The following is a 14,151-nucleotide window of genomic DNA, read 5'->3' as shown; positions in this document are numbered from 1 at the left end:
CTTGGGTTGACAGTCTGCGGGAATAAGAAGCGGGGAAAGGAAGCGTTGAAACTTTAACTTGTTCAGCTTCCGGGAGGCACAGCCCGCAGCCTGGAGGTTGTCGCGGGGGGGGCGAGAGTGGGCGGGCGAGGTCGGGCCGGCGGGGTGCGCGCGCAGGCCCTCTCACGCCGGAACCACAAGCCCCAGCGTGCATTGCGAAGGCCCCGCGGGGCGTGGGAGGCGCGTCCTTGGGGCGGGAATCGTAGACTTGGAGGTCACACTCTTCCAGCGAGTCTTCAGCTGTGCTGTTCCTTCACCCACATTTGTGCTCCATACAGGATGACATCCTTCCGACTTCTGTCACTTTTGAGAAGTAAAAAGAAAACGCATTGTAAGTCGCGCCGGAGTTTGTATTTTAGTAGAACCCTACCTCTACCTCATCTCTTGGGCGGCACCAACCAGGATTCCCCCCTATATTGATCCCGAGTATTTGTTTGGAGCAGAGATTTTGCGCCCCACCCCTACCCCATATTTGGTGATGAATGACTACATTTTGTTGGGGTGGGGGGTTGCTATTGGCGTCTAGTGGGTAGAGTCCAGGCATGCTGCGGAAAACCCTGCAGGGCACAGGACAGTTCCCACAGCAAAGAATTATCCGGCCCAGAATGCCAGTATGTGTCACTGCTGTTGAGAAACCCGGCTCTTGCCATCACGTGTAAAAAGCAGTTAAATCTCTCCAAGAGGTATTTGCACACCCATGCTCATTGCAGCATTATTCTTAATAGCCAAGCGGTGGAAGAAGCCCAAATGCCGGTCAATAGATGAATAAAGAAAAAGTTCTTTGCCCGTTTTTGTGTCATGTTATTTGGTTATTTTTTGTTTTTGTGATTGAGTTGTAGGAGTTTTTTGGTTTTTTAATCTATTTTGGATTTTAACCCCTTGTCAGATACATGGTTTGCAAATATTTTCTCCCGTTCTGTAGGTTGCCTTTTCACTCTGTTGATTCTTTGCTTTGCTGTGCAGAAGTTTTAAAGTTGGGTAGCCCCATTTGTCTACTTTTTATTTTGTTACCTGTGCTTTTGGTGTCATTTCCAAGAAATATTGCCAAGACCTATGTCAAGGAGCTTTTCCCCTATGTTTTCTTTTAAGAGTTTTAGTTTCAGGTCTTATATTTAAGTCTTTAATCTATTTTGAGTTAGTTTTTGTGAGTGGTGTAAAATAGAAGTCCAGTTTAATTCTTTTGCATGTGGTTATCCAGTTTTCCCAGCACCATCTATTGAACAGACTATCCTTTCCCCACTGTGTATACTTGGTGCCCTCATCAAAGATTAGTTGATTGCTTATTTCTGCGCTCTCTACTCTGTTCCATTGGTCTATGTGTCTGTTTTTATGCCAATACCATATTTTTTTTTATTTCAATGACCTTGAAATCTATTTTGAAATCAGGAATTGTGATGCCTCCAGCTTTGTTGTTTTTGCTTGAGATTGCTTTGGCTGTTTGGGGTCTTTTGAGGTTTCTGATGAATTTTAGCATTGTTTTTTCTATTTCTGTAGAGAATGACATTGTGATTTTGGTAGGGATTGCATTAAATCTGTAGATCACTTTGGGTCATATAGACATTTTAACAATATTAAGTTTTCCAATCCATGAGCACCAGATGTCTTTCCATTTATTTGTGTCTTCTTTTTCTTCCCTTTTCTTTTATTTAAGTGTATTTTCCCAGGACCCATGAGCTCCAAGTCAAGCAGTTGTCTCAATCTAGTTGTGGAGGGCACAGCCCACAGTGGCCCATGTGGGGATCGAACCAGCAACCTTGTTGTTAAGAGCACTGCGCTCTAACCAACTGAGGCAACCAGCTGCCCCTACTTGTGTCTTCTTAAATTCTCATCATCAGTGTTTTATAATTTTCAGTATACAAGTCTTTTACCTCTTTGGTTAAGATTTTCCTAAATATTCTATTCTTTTTGTTGCTATTGTGAATAGTATTGCTTTCTTAATTTCCTTTTCAGGTAGTTCATTGTGTATAGAAATGTCCCTGATTTTTTTTTTTTTTATGTTGCTTTTGTACCCTGCAACTTTACTGAATTTGTTTACTAGTTCTAACAGTTTTGTTTTTTTTCTTTTTTAATCTCTAGTGTTTCCTACATATATTATCATGTCATCTACAGAGATAAAATCACTCCTTCCTTTCTAAGTTGGATTTTTTTTTTTTTTTTTTTTTTTTGTCTGATTGCTCAGGATAGGACTTCCCAATACTATGTTGAAAAGAAGTGGCAATAGTGGGCATCCATGCCTTGTACTGAATCGTGGAGAGAAAGCTTTCAGTTTTTTCCCATTGATTATAATGTTAGCTATGGGGTTTTCACATATGGTCTTTTTTTTTTTTTTCATTACTTTGAATATATCATACAATTCTCCCCTGGCCTGCAAGTTTTCTGCTGACAAATCTGCTGATAGTTTTATGGGTACTCCCTTGTATGTGATGTCACTTTTCTCTTGCTCCTCTTAAAATTCTCTATTGTCCTTGACTTTTGACAATGATTATAATGTATCTCGATGTAGTCTTTTTAGATTGATCCTACTTAGGATTTTTTGAGCTTCATGAATTTGGATGTTCATTTCCGTACCAAGATTTGGGAAGATTTAAGCCATTATTTCTTTAAATAAGTTTTCAGCCCCTTTCTCTCGCTACTCCCTGAGACTCCTATAATGCATACATTGGTTCTTTTAGTGATGTTCTATAAATACCATGGGTTTTCTTCCCTCTTTTTAATTTTCTTTCCTCCTCTGACTGGATAATTTCAAATAACTTGTCTTCAATTAGCAGATTCTTTCTTTGCTTGATTGAGTCCTCTGCTAAGGCTATATTCCTGCACATTTCATTTCAGTCATTGTATTCTTCAGCTCCAGAATTTCTGTTTGGTTCATATTTATGATTTAATAAATTGAATATATTAAGAAAACAGTTACTCCTGAATCACCTTTTTGATGCACAGAGGCCACCCTCAAGGGCTCCATAAAATTCTTAAGAAGGATTGTACAGACTACCAGCAACACTGTCATAACCAACTTCAATCTCGCTTTGCCCTGCTGCTTGGCACATTACAAGTTACACTGATGCGTTATAATTCAGCATCATTTCAAGTACCACACATATAATTGTACCACATTTTTTAAGAATTACCAATGCATACCTTGCATGCCAAAACAAGAAAAGTGGATTTAGAATGTTGCGCTTTTAAGACACAGCAAAGTGTGAATTATTTTGTTATCCAGTTAGATGGCAAAGCATTGTGTTTATTATGTAACGACAGTAAGCTGTGCTAAAAGAGTACAGTACACATCAGCATTATTTCAGCGCTCATCATAAAATTCCCAGTGATTGGAGTGAATATTCCATATGATCAGCAATGATCAGAAAAATAGAAAATTTAAAGCATTATATCTCATCACAGCAGAATTTTTTCATAAAACTAAAAAACGAAAATTTGGCTGCAACCAAAGTAAGTTTCCTAGTGCCTCATTTGTTAACCAAGCAAGGAAAACTAACTTGGGTGAATTAATTAAATCGTGTTTAATTGCAGCAGTCAAAGAAAATAAACTTATTTAAAAATATTAGCCTTGTGGTGAGAACAGTTGCTCAAAGAGTTGAGGGCATTGGGAGCAATATCAGCAGTTATGCCAGGCCAAAAAAAATGGCTCTCAAGATGATGTGAAGATGGAGGCAGAGGTTGGAGTGATGTGACCACAAGCCAAGGAAGCCAGCAAACACCAGAAGCTGGAAGAGGCAAAGAATGGGTTCTCCCTTAGAGCCTCGATGGTGAATGCAGCCCTGCTGACACCTTGATTTCAGATTTCTGGACTCTAAAACTATGAGAGAATTTATTTCTGTTGTTTTAGACTACAAAGTTTGTGGTAATTTTTTACAGCAGCCCTAGTAAACAAGTATAACAGTTGATTAAAAAACAAGTCAAATGATTTTTAGTGGTTTTCCCTGGCTCTTATGCATTGACAGATGTCACCAATACTGCTAGTTATTGTTTATTTGAGGAATGCATGCTGAGGTTGATGTGACTGAGGAATTAGCCTCTATAGTCTGTAGGAAACAACTATAGGCAAGCATATTTTCAAAGAAGTTGAGTAAGCAGGAATTCAGTACAACCTGAAGTGGAATCTTCTAAGATGTGTTACAATTGCTGGGGGTAAAATAGGAGTAGAGCAGAAGATGAGTTAACTGGACAAATTTACAAAGCTTGTGAAAATGTAAAGCATTAAAAATCTGTGATTATTTATTGTATTATTTGTCAGCAGATATTTTCCTCGAAATTTGAATCTATAGTGTAGTATTGAACCTGTAGTGTCAACACTCCATTCACTCTCATAACCTTAACTATGTTCAGTTCCGTCAATTTTTGTCAAAAATAGAAGGCAAATATCAAGAGAAGAATCTAATTGAATTCTACAAATGCCTTCCTGGTGATAAATATTATCAATTGAAATCATATGCTCATGGGCTGATATCAGTATTTGGCAGTACTTCCTGTGTGAAAAGACATTTCAGAAAAGAAGTGGGTAAAAATCTCATTGTAGATCTGCATTAATAGGTGAGCGTCCCAATCATTTTAATGATAGGGAACACTAACTTTCAGCCATAGTTAAGGAAATGTTATCCTCTGTTCCCCACCTTCACACACCCCCATAGAATTCCATTGTTATTAGTCAGCCTATACTAAAAAATAATATATATATATTGAAATTTCATCAATTAAAACAAATGTAGGTATTTGTTTTTCTCTCTTGTTATGTAAGTACATAAGTAATATCCAAGATTTTACCTCTTGGCCCACCAAGTTTATAATATTTACTGTCTGTACAGAAGTTTGCTGACCCCTGTGCTTGAACAACATTTCTGTAACTAAACATGGAAACCCCTTTAGGAACCTGCAACTCAATCCAAGGAACATGTGACTGTAGTCCCTGTGCCAAGGTCATTGCCCCAGGGCAGCTGCCAGCTCCTCCCTCGCTCCAGCTGCGCCTGGACTGACGTGAAAGCCCAGTGGAGCAGAGAGCACATGCACAATTGAGTCTCCCACCGGCACATCCACATAGGCACAAGGCAGTCCAAGCCCACTGATTGGGTTTGCAGGGGAGAGTGAGTTCTGAGCTGCAAGATGCATGGCCTAGGAGGATTTGTGCTGTCTGACATACTCACAAAGAGGCAGGATGCTTTTGGCTAGAAATAAATGACAAAGGTTTGTTCAAGGGCCTTAGGGTTTGCAAACTGGAAACACTAGTAGGCCATACCCAGTGTATTCTGAAGAAGAAAGAAAAGCCTGAGAGTTTTATAGTAAAAAGTACATTCTTGAGAAGAATCAGTTCTGCATTCTTAGTCCCTGGATTGGTATAAGATGGTCATCGTCAAATGTCCAGTAGTTTAGACAATGAAACATTTTCTTTTTGAGGTCATTTGGATGGTTAACTAAAAGTTTGAGGTACATCCAGACATTAATGTACAAGGCACTGATATGTATTCATGTGTTGACATAGGACTGAAAAACCCAAAGTTTAAGTCCCCAGAGCCATTTAAAACGAGAATAATCATTTCCTTATGCCTCAGCCACTTGAAGTTAACAATTTAGCAGTTTGACCACAGTGACTCCATTTTATTCCTCATTACCAACTCGCCTGGACCTTAGGGGCTGGATCTGTCACTTTTGGGGTGTGTGACCTTGCTAGTGGGTCTTTGACCCTCAGAGCCCAGGCTCCCTGGGCTGGGGGTTCATGCTGTGGGTGGTGGGTGTCTTTGGGGGCAGGACCTGGGTTCCCTGGATACCCTGCTTATTCCCGAGTGGGGTTTTCTTACCTTTCTAAACAGTTTCATTGTGCAGTGTAGCACACACCTAGAAAAGTACACAAAACAGATATATGCAACTTATTAATTTATCAAAATCACCCCTGAAAACCACCTCCCAGATCAAGAAATAAAGCTTCTTCACCAGCCTCCCAGAAGCCCCTTCTTCCTCCCAATCAACGCCTCCTTCAAAGTAACCACTTTTTTTTTTAAAGCAAAACATGGTATGGCAATCATTTTATTGCATATATGGTTTTACCACCCAAGCATGCATCCCTCAACATTATAGTTTAGTTTGCCTTTTAAAATAAGAATAATATGCTGTCTGCTCTTGTTGTGTCTGGCATCTTTTACTCAACATTATATTTAAGAGATTTATCCATGCTAATGTGCATGGTTACAGTTCCCTCATTCTTAGTGCTGCTGTATAATAATCCAATTTTGTTGCGACCTGCACAACACAAGCCGTGGGAAGGCGAGGAAGGCGGCACAGGGTTAAACTATAATAAAGAGACAGACTCATATACAGTTAAATCACAGAGGACCAAGGGACTCGCAGCCTCAAGAGACTGGAGCCCCGAATCGGGTCACTGACAGTATTTATTGATTACAAACAATGAGCATCACATAATTAGAGGCAGGGTCTATGAAACTCTTACACCATTTCAAAAAAAATGATTTCAATACCCAATTATTTGTCACAAAGCAGCCGAAGCATGTCGTCCCAAAATGACTAAGGTGCGGTATGCACCACCCTGGGGGAGAGAGTCTCTCATGGTGAAACTGTCCCATGAGCTGAGCAGAAAGAACTAGATCTTATCGCTCTAACTGGCCTCTCTCACAATAAGGTGAGAGGGAGTAGCAGGGGCCAGCAGCAGCTTCCCACAAGAACAAGAGGAAGGAGGGGCAAGGCTCCTTTTTATTATTTCTTATTACAGCTCATTGGGGTCTCAACGGGGTCCCGTCTGGCTTGAGTTGTCCCTCCCGCGAGGAACCTTACTCGCCGTTGACTGCAGACCCTTCTCTTGAAGACCAGATGGAGAGACTCAGGATATTATAAACTCAACCCCAGAGAGGCACAGTCCCACAACTTCTTCTTTCCTGAGGGAAAGGTTGGGGGGGGGGACAAACGGCTAGGCTGCTGTGTGACCACACAATTTCTCAATATTTTGCAGTTTTATTCATTCTACTGTTGATGGACATTTAGAATATGGGGTTTGTCCCCACAGTTTTGCTATTATGAATAATGCTATGAATGTTTTAACCCTCAACAGCTCTTGAAAAACAGTGTTATCCCTTTTCAGGGTGAGGAAACCATCTCAAAGATTGTCATTTCCTCAAGACTGATGCTAGTAAGTGGGAGAGTCACATTCTAACTGCTGACTCTGCCTCCTGAGAAGGTTTCAGAATCTTTCTGTAGCAATCAGTAGAGAAGGGAGCACCGAAGCTGGCAGGACCTCCCATGGGGTGTTTTGGTGTTTCTGATCAGCTACCACATGCCAGAGGCTGCCCTTTCTTTGTTTTGTTTTGTTTTAATCAACTTATTGAGGTATAATTGTATATGACTATATTTTAAACATACAGTTCAGTGAGTTTGGGCAAATGTATGCACCTGTGATCAAGACACACTTCTATCATCTCAGAAATTTTCCTCTTGCAGCTTTGTAAACCTCCCACACTCCATATAAATGGAATCCTGTGGAATGTACTATTTTGTGTCTCACGTCTTTTGTTCGGTGTATTTTTGAGAATCATCCACATTGTGGATCTCAGTAGTTGGTTCTTCTTTCTTTGCTGAATGGTGTGAAGTCATTTAAGTATACGACAGTTTGTTTATTCATTCACCATTTGGGTTTCCACTTTGGGGCTATTATGAGTAATGCTGCTATGAACATTCATAGACAAGTTTCTGTGTAGATATAGGTTTTCATTTCTCTTGGGTAAATATCTAGGAGTGGAATTGCTGTGGCATATAGCCAGGGATGTTTAGCGCTGTAAGATACTGTTGAACAGTTTTCCAAAGTGGTTGCACCATTTTACACTCCCACAAGCAGTTAATGCAAGTTCCGCGTGCCCCACACCTTCCCCACTCCGTGGAGGACAACCCTCCCAACCCCGATTTCTGCTTCTGCTCTGAAGATTCCACGATCACTTCAGCTGCCCTGAGGTCTAATGTCTGCCTCCTCCGCTCAGGGGGGCTCCCGGTCGCTGCACCACGGGGAGACAGAGTCTGAGCGACCGTGGAGCTGAACCCCAGGTGTGTCCTTTCTCTCAGGGGTTACAGCCTGGTTCTTCCTGTGGTCCAATGCCTCAAATGAGTTACCTCACTTTTCATTTTCGGGGTGGTTCCAGTTTTACTGTTGTGTACAACTGGAGGGCTAATTTTCACTAGCTCTTTCAACAAATCTGGTAGCAGAAGTCCTCTGCGCTGTGTGTTTTTTTTTTGGGGGGGGTCTGTGTATTAAAGTCTCAAAGATTTACCCTTTTTTGTCATTGCCTTGTGATAATGATGGCTGAGAGGCTCATTTGTACCAACTTAAAAATGTTCAGAAGGAAGGTATTAAAAGAGTGCCTGTTTATCAGTTTGCAGTGAAGAATAAAGTCACCGAACTAAAATCCTTATGTGTGTTCTGTGCAGTCCCCTTCATAAGGAGGGCACTGAGTGGAATCATAACCACAAGTTCTTTTGTTGAGGATTTAGCGTGAGGACTGAGTATTGAGTAGCCAGAATTAGCCTGGATGTAATCAAGTGCGTTCTCTCTCGAAGGCACCATGGAAGCCATGTGTAATCTGAAGATTGTCCTGCTAATGGAATCAGCAAAGGGAACGATTGAATGAATGAATGAATGAATGAATGAATGGCAGGCATCAATCTGTGATAGACAGCCTGATGCATCCAGGTTACAACACGGAGTCTTGACAGTGGCATCAGAAATACACAAGGTCTGCCATACGCCCTGTATCCACCTCTACCTAAGAGAACTTTTCCTTTGGAACAAGAAATACTTGAAGTTTGGTGATTCAAACTCATTCTCTCCATACAGCCCTCAGGTAGAAAGCATTTGCTGGTCTAACTTTCCTTTTGCTTTGCTTGGTGACCTTGCATATCTCTGATCCCTTATAAATGATCTTAGAGTTGAGCTCACGGATGGCAATCCCATTTTCCTCGTTTCCAGTTTGTAAGGAACGCCTCTGTAGCTCCAGGTATTGAAGGCAATCGAGCACATCAATGCCCCTCTGTGTTCTAAGTCTGTGTCTCTAGTACAGAATCTCTTGTCTGGCTCTAGGCGGGTCTACATTCCTCGTGCTCTAGGGGTACAGCGCTCCCCCTGGCTGACGGAGAGGTTGAGTGAGGCATTCCTACGCAGAGTGAGTGGCTGGACTGCATTCTTTCCATCTCCTGATTCAGAGATTCTAAGTTCTCGTGGTCCTTTTCACATTTTGAAATGTCACAGTCATTGGCTGCCTTGGAGAAAAGGCAACTTAATTTGGTTCTGCAAAATCGAAGTGTGTTTGACAACTGGAAGGTGTTTGACAGAGAAAGCTCTAATATCCGCGTTAGTTTGCTAGGGCTGTTGTAACAAAGCACCACAAACTGAGTGGCTTAACTGACAGAAATGTACTGTTCACAGTGCTGGAGGCCAGAAGTCCGAGATCTCGGTGTCGGTAGGGTTGGTCCCTTCTGAGGGCTGTGAGGGAGAAGCTGTTCCATGCCTCTCTTCTAGCTTCCGGTGGTTTGCCGGCCATCTTGGCATACCAAATCTCTTCCTTCACATTCCATGGTGTTCTCCCCGTGTGCTTGCCTTATTATTAGGTTGGTGCCAAAGTAATTGTGGTTTAAAAGGTTTAAAATAATTCAAAAACCACAATTACTTTTGCACCAACCTACTAGGCCACATGGCTGTGTGTGAGGCATCCTCCCACAGCCAAAGTTCCAGGGAGGCAAACTGACACAGAGTGGTATCCTTCTTTCCCTGCCACAGGCAACAGTAGTCCCCAGCACTCAGGAAGTCTACAGAAACAGGTGGCGTCCATGCAGATTAATGAAGTGCAGTGCCATGTAGCAGGATGGGCCCAGACTTGGGCCAGATAGCCCTGGACGCCATTGTGTGACCTCGAATGTCAACATCCCCATCTGCAAAGTGAAACAGGTGGCTTCTGAAGGTCCTTCCAGCTCTAAAGATGAATTCTTGCAGCATCTGGGAAATCAGATTATAATCTCTGAATTTGGAAATACGCTGTGTCCACTAGGAGGCAGTAACAGTCTGCATTTGCATCTACTGCTCTTTGAACAGATGCCTTACCTTATTAGATGTAAATTAACGGAAAAGGGGGGGGGGCATGAGATAAAGAATCACTTCTCAGTTTTCCCCCAAATATCAAGCTACTGTAGAATAATGACTTATAAGTCACGGTCTTTTAGGACAAGAAGAAAAAAATTAGTGTTGTTTGCTTTCTGCATCAGTCTGGATTTCTCCAGGCTTGAGCCGTTACCCAGGAGGAGCCGTCACTTTTTCCTACCATGTTGAACTTAGAGATCATTGAGTTGTTAAGTCATGGAATTTCAGACCTAGAAGGGCTCTTTGCAGTTGAGGAAACAGACCAGAGTGGAGAGTTGCTAGTGCAACGTCACAGGGCAAGTGAGTGGCGGGGCCAGGACCAGACACCATCTAAGTCAGTTTCTCAGCTCTGTAAGGAGAGGTGATCTCTGAAGTTCCTTGAGGCCTAACAGTCTGATGTTCTGGTCTCAATTATCTGGTTAATGATCTCTGCTCCCTCATGGTCGCTCTAACTAAGCATTAAACTTTGCTTGCTAGGTCAATTTTTTTTAATAGACTTTATTTTTTTATAGCATTTTTAGGTACACAGCAAAATTAAATGGAAGGTACAAAGATTTCCCATTTACCCCCTGCCCCCCCCCAACGCACATAGCTATCCCTGTGGTCAACATCACTTACCAGAGTGGTACATGTGTTACCATTGATGACCCTAAGTTGAAACCTCATTATCTCCCGGAGTCTATAGCTTACATTCGGGTTGACTCTTGGTGTTGTACATTCTATGGATTTAGGTAAGTTTATAATGATATGTGTCTACCATTATAACATCATACAGAGTAGTAGTTTCGCTGCCCTAAGAATCCTCTGTGCTCTGCCTGTTCATCCCTCCCTCCCCGCAGCCTCTGGCAAACACTGATCTTTTCACTGTCTCCAAGGTTTTGCCTTTTCCAAAATGTCATATAGTTGGAATCATACCGTATGTAGCCTTTTCAGATTGGCTTCTTTTGTTCAGTAACACACATTTGAGTTCCCTGCATGTCTTTTCAAGACTTGATAGGTCTTTCCTTTTTAGCACTGAATGATATTCCACAGTCTAGATGGACCACAGGTTATTTATCCATCCACCTAATGAAGGACATCTTGGTTGCTTCCAAGTGGGTTAACTTGTTGAATGTGCAGAGATGGATTATTCACAACCTTCCTCATCAGAATGAGATTCAGTTAAATCTCATTGTAGGGGAGGAAGACACTTCCTCTACCTGCAAGGTTCTTTTAGTGGGTTTGTAATCAAACAGACAAGAGACAGATTAGCAAGAGAAAATGACCAAATTTAATTACATACATATGTGTGGGAACCCCACATACATGAGTCAGAGACCCCACACACAAGAGGTTCGAAGACAAAAAGGGAAAATGAGGTATTTATGGCATTCTGAGCTAAGGATGAGATAAGATGCCTTGGGGCTTCCAAGGGTGTGGGGAAGGTCACTGCAGGGTGAAAGCAGAGCAGATGTTCAGTAATTAGAAGGTTGACCCACCCTGTAGAGAGTTCATACAAAATTATTTCTGGTGATAACTCTCTTTATGGGCAAGGCTCCTAATTTAAATTTTTTCAGGGAGAGGTGAAAGTTTTCCATGAGCCCGCAGAATCTTGGTTGCCTTCAGCTCAAAGTAATTCACATGCCAAAGTGGCACATCTTAGGGTGACACATTCTGAACCCCTACATCATTAAATCCATTATCTCAAATCAAATCTCTGATTAACTCCACTAAAATGGCGGTTCTCTGGACTTTTGGATTTCACAAGGCAGTAAAATTAACAAAAATGGGCATCTATATTGGGTTAATTTTAATGAATAAATATGCATGTTTTTATTTTAAACCTAACACTTATGATCCTACTGTTGTAAAAGAAAAGACATTTTAACTCAAAAAGTCAAGAGTACACAATCAGAATACATCACAATGAGATAAATTCTGATTTTGCACAAATCAGTAAAATCTTTATTGTCCACCAAACACGGCCTACAGATCACCCTCGGAAACCACTGCTTTAAGGAACTAGCCAAGGTTACAAAAGTTCCTCTACAAAAAGGCACTTCTGCCTATGAATGGCTCCCTTCAGGAAATGATGGAGGCTGAAGACATGTCCACGGTGGGTAAGAAAACAGTGAGGGCGGGAAAGTATGTCTTCTTAAGCTGAACTTCCAAAGAACTTCCTGGGAGAGCATTTGTTAACTTCTATCTCTATATGATAAAATGCTTTTGAGGCCTCAAATGCACTAAAAGTAGAACGGGGGGGGGGGGGGGGGGCAGGGGAGGGAGAAAGAGTTTCATTCTGTGATTGCAAACAGGCTGGACCACAGTAAGATGTAGGTTAAGTCTGAGAGGGATGATGGAGGCTCACTGTGTGGGCCCCTCACAACACTCACATTCATTCCGCAAATGCAGAGAAGCTGGGGAAGGGAGAGGGTAATAACCCCCGAGAGAAACTGAGGAACCAGAATTCCTGCTCTTATGTACTCAGTGGCTGTTTGGCAAACTGCTTACTCCCGGTCTATAGCTTTAAAGGACCCCATACAGTTACTAGCACTATCCACTCAGATAATGCTGGAACTTCTTTTTAAACAATATTCCAGTCTTGACAAACCACAGGTTCCTCACAGCAGTCTGCACACTTCACTTTGTCTGTGCCAGACGTTATACTGTCTGAGAAAAGATATATTTAAAAAAACGCAACTTCAGCCCTTTGTGGGCTCTTTTAGGTGTGTTCAAGTCAGGATATAATTGCTATGATTCTTGTTGGCCATGAGACTTGTTCTGTTTGATCCATCATGCTGCCTTTTGCTCTCTTACAATACTCTGCCTCTCTTCTTCTCATAAGTAAAAATCAATCCAGGACTCTTCCTAGATAATAGGGACATTCAGGGCACTCCCTAGGCCCCGTGTGCTCCTGAGAAAAAGAGGAGCTCATGGCATTCCGACCTGCAGGAAAACAGGAAACCACAACTGCTTGGAATGGAAAGAGGTTCTTGCCACATCTTTCCTGAACTTGAAGTCATGCCCAGAGATCTCATTTCCTCAGAAAAAGTGAAAGAGAACATTCTAGGTGGGCTGAAAAGGGGCGGGGAGTTGAAATAAGAAGAAAAATTGTTTAGGATTATAAAGTCTCTCCGTTAGATTAAGCTCTGGAGGGTTAGTATACCTTTCCCCAAAGAGAAGTATAGCCTTTTTCACTCGGGTAGGTGGTGAGGCTCTTAGGCGTGTTCTGGAATCCTTCAGGAGTGTTATGTCTGAAACTTCAGGACTTCTCCTGTCTGCAACTTAGGCTCTCGTCGCCTGAAGAGCTGTGATGTTTGACCACTAGAGTTTTGCACAATTAAAATAATTTTTAAAATAAAAGAGAAAGTAAAAAGAAATATTTATTAAAATACTAGATCTTCATTATAGAAATGTTGGCAAAAGCAGAAATAGAAATTGATCACCATAATCTCAGCACTTGATTACCCCACAGCTCTATTTCTTCCTGTGTATTTCTTTTTTTAGAAACAGCTGTAATCCCGGTGACCTAACAACCACGTATACTTTGGTCACTTTTCTGTGTGTGCCTTTTGCCATGTCACCACCTCATGAGTCTCACTTCCCCGGGCTATGAACTTTCTTCTTGTTGGTGGCACATTTTAATTATATATTCCTTTGTTGAGTTTGAGAACAATAGGTTTTGGTTTTTGTTGTTACTCACTGGAAATCTATGCACGTGTCATTTAAGTAACTATTGTTACTATTTAAGTAACAATGCCTATGTGAGCCATTGTCATGCTTCAAAATCTATTAATTGGATAGATATAAATAGTAGCTCATGTTTAATATACATTTCTTTGATTCCTAGCGAAGTCAAACACTTTCCCATATTCTGTTGTTTGTCCCTTCTATTTTGGTAACATCCTGGTTAAGTCTTTTAGGCAGAACTAATTGGAATGATGTTTACCATTGATGACCATTTAGAGATTAGCGGTAAATGTTCAAAGGGGAGATTAGCA

The 14,151-nt window shown here is 41.5% G+C and overlaps 1 protein-coding gene across 16 annotated transcripts in view; it reads left to right on the top strand.

Annotated features, from left to right (window-relative positions):
* The first annotated feature begins 9 nt into the window (after positions 1-9).
* The window catches only part of LOC148755973 (uncharacterized), a 52,726-nt gene continuing 38,584 nt past the window's right edge, over positions 10-14,151 (top strand). For 8 of the 16 annotated variants that reach the window (XR_016018382.1, XR_016018385.1, XR_016018387.1 and 5 more), the window contains exon 1: positions 10-370. The gene's annotated coding sequence lies outside the window, so the exon portion shown is untranslated. Of the gene's footprint in view, positions 371-1,690; positions 12,267-14,151 lie in introns of all 16 variants that reach the window. The other 8 variants (XR_016018380.1, XR_016018384.1, XR_016018383.1 and 5 more) reach the window with 5 other exon arrangements.

Source organism: Rhinolophus sinicus, chromosome 14 (genome assembly GCF_057876585.1).
Source record: "Rhinolophus sinicus isolate RSI-liver-muscle chromosome 14, RSI-T2T, whole genome shotgun sequence".
Taxonomy (NCBI): Eukaryota; Metazoa; Chordata; class Mammalia; order Chiroptera; family Rhinolophidae; genus Rhinolophus; species Rhinolophus sinicus.
The sequence above is the reverse complement of the archived record's forward strand: the minus strand, read 5'-3'. Positions and strand labels throughout refer to the sequence as shown.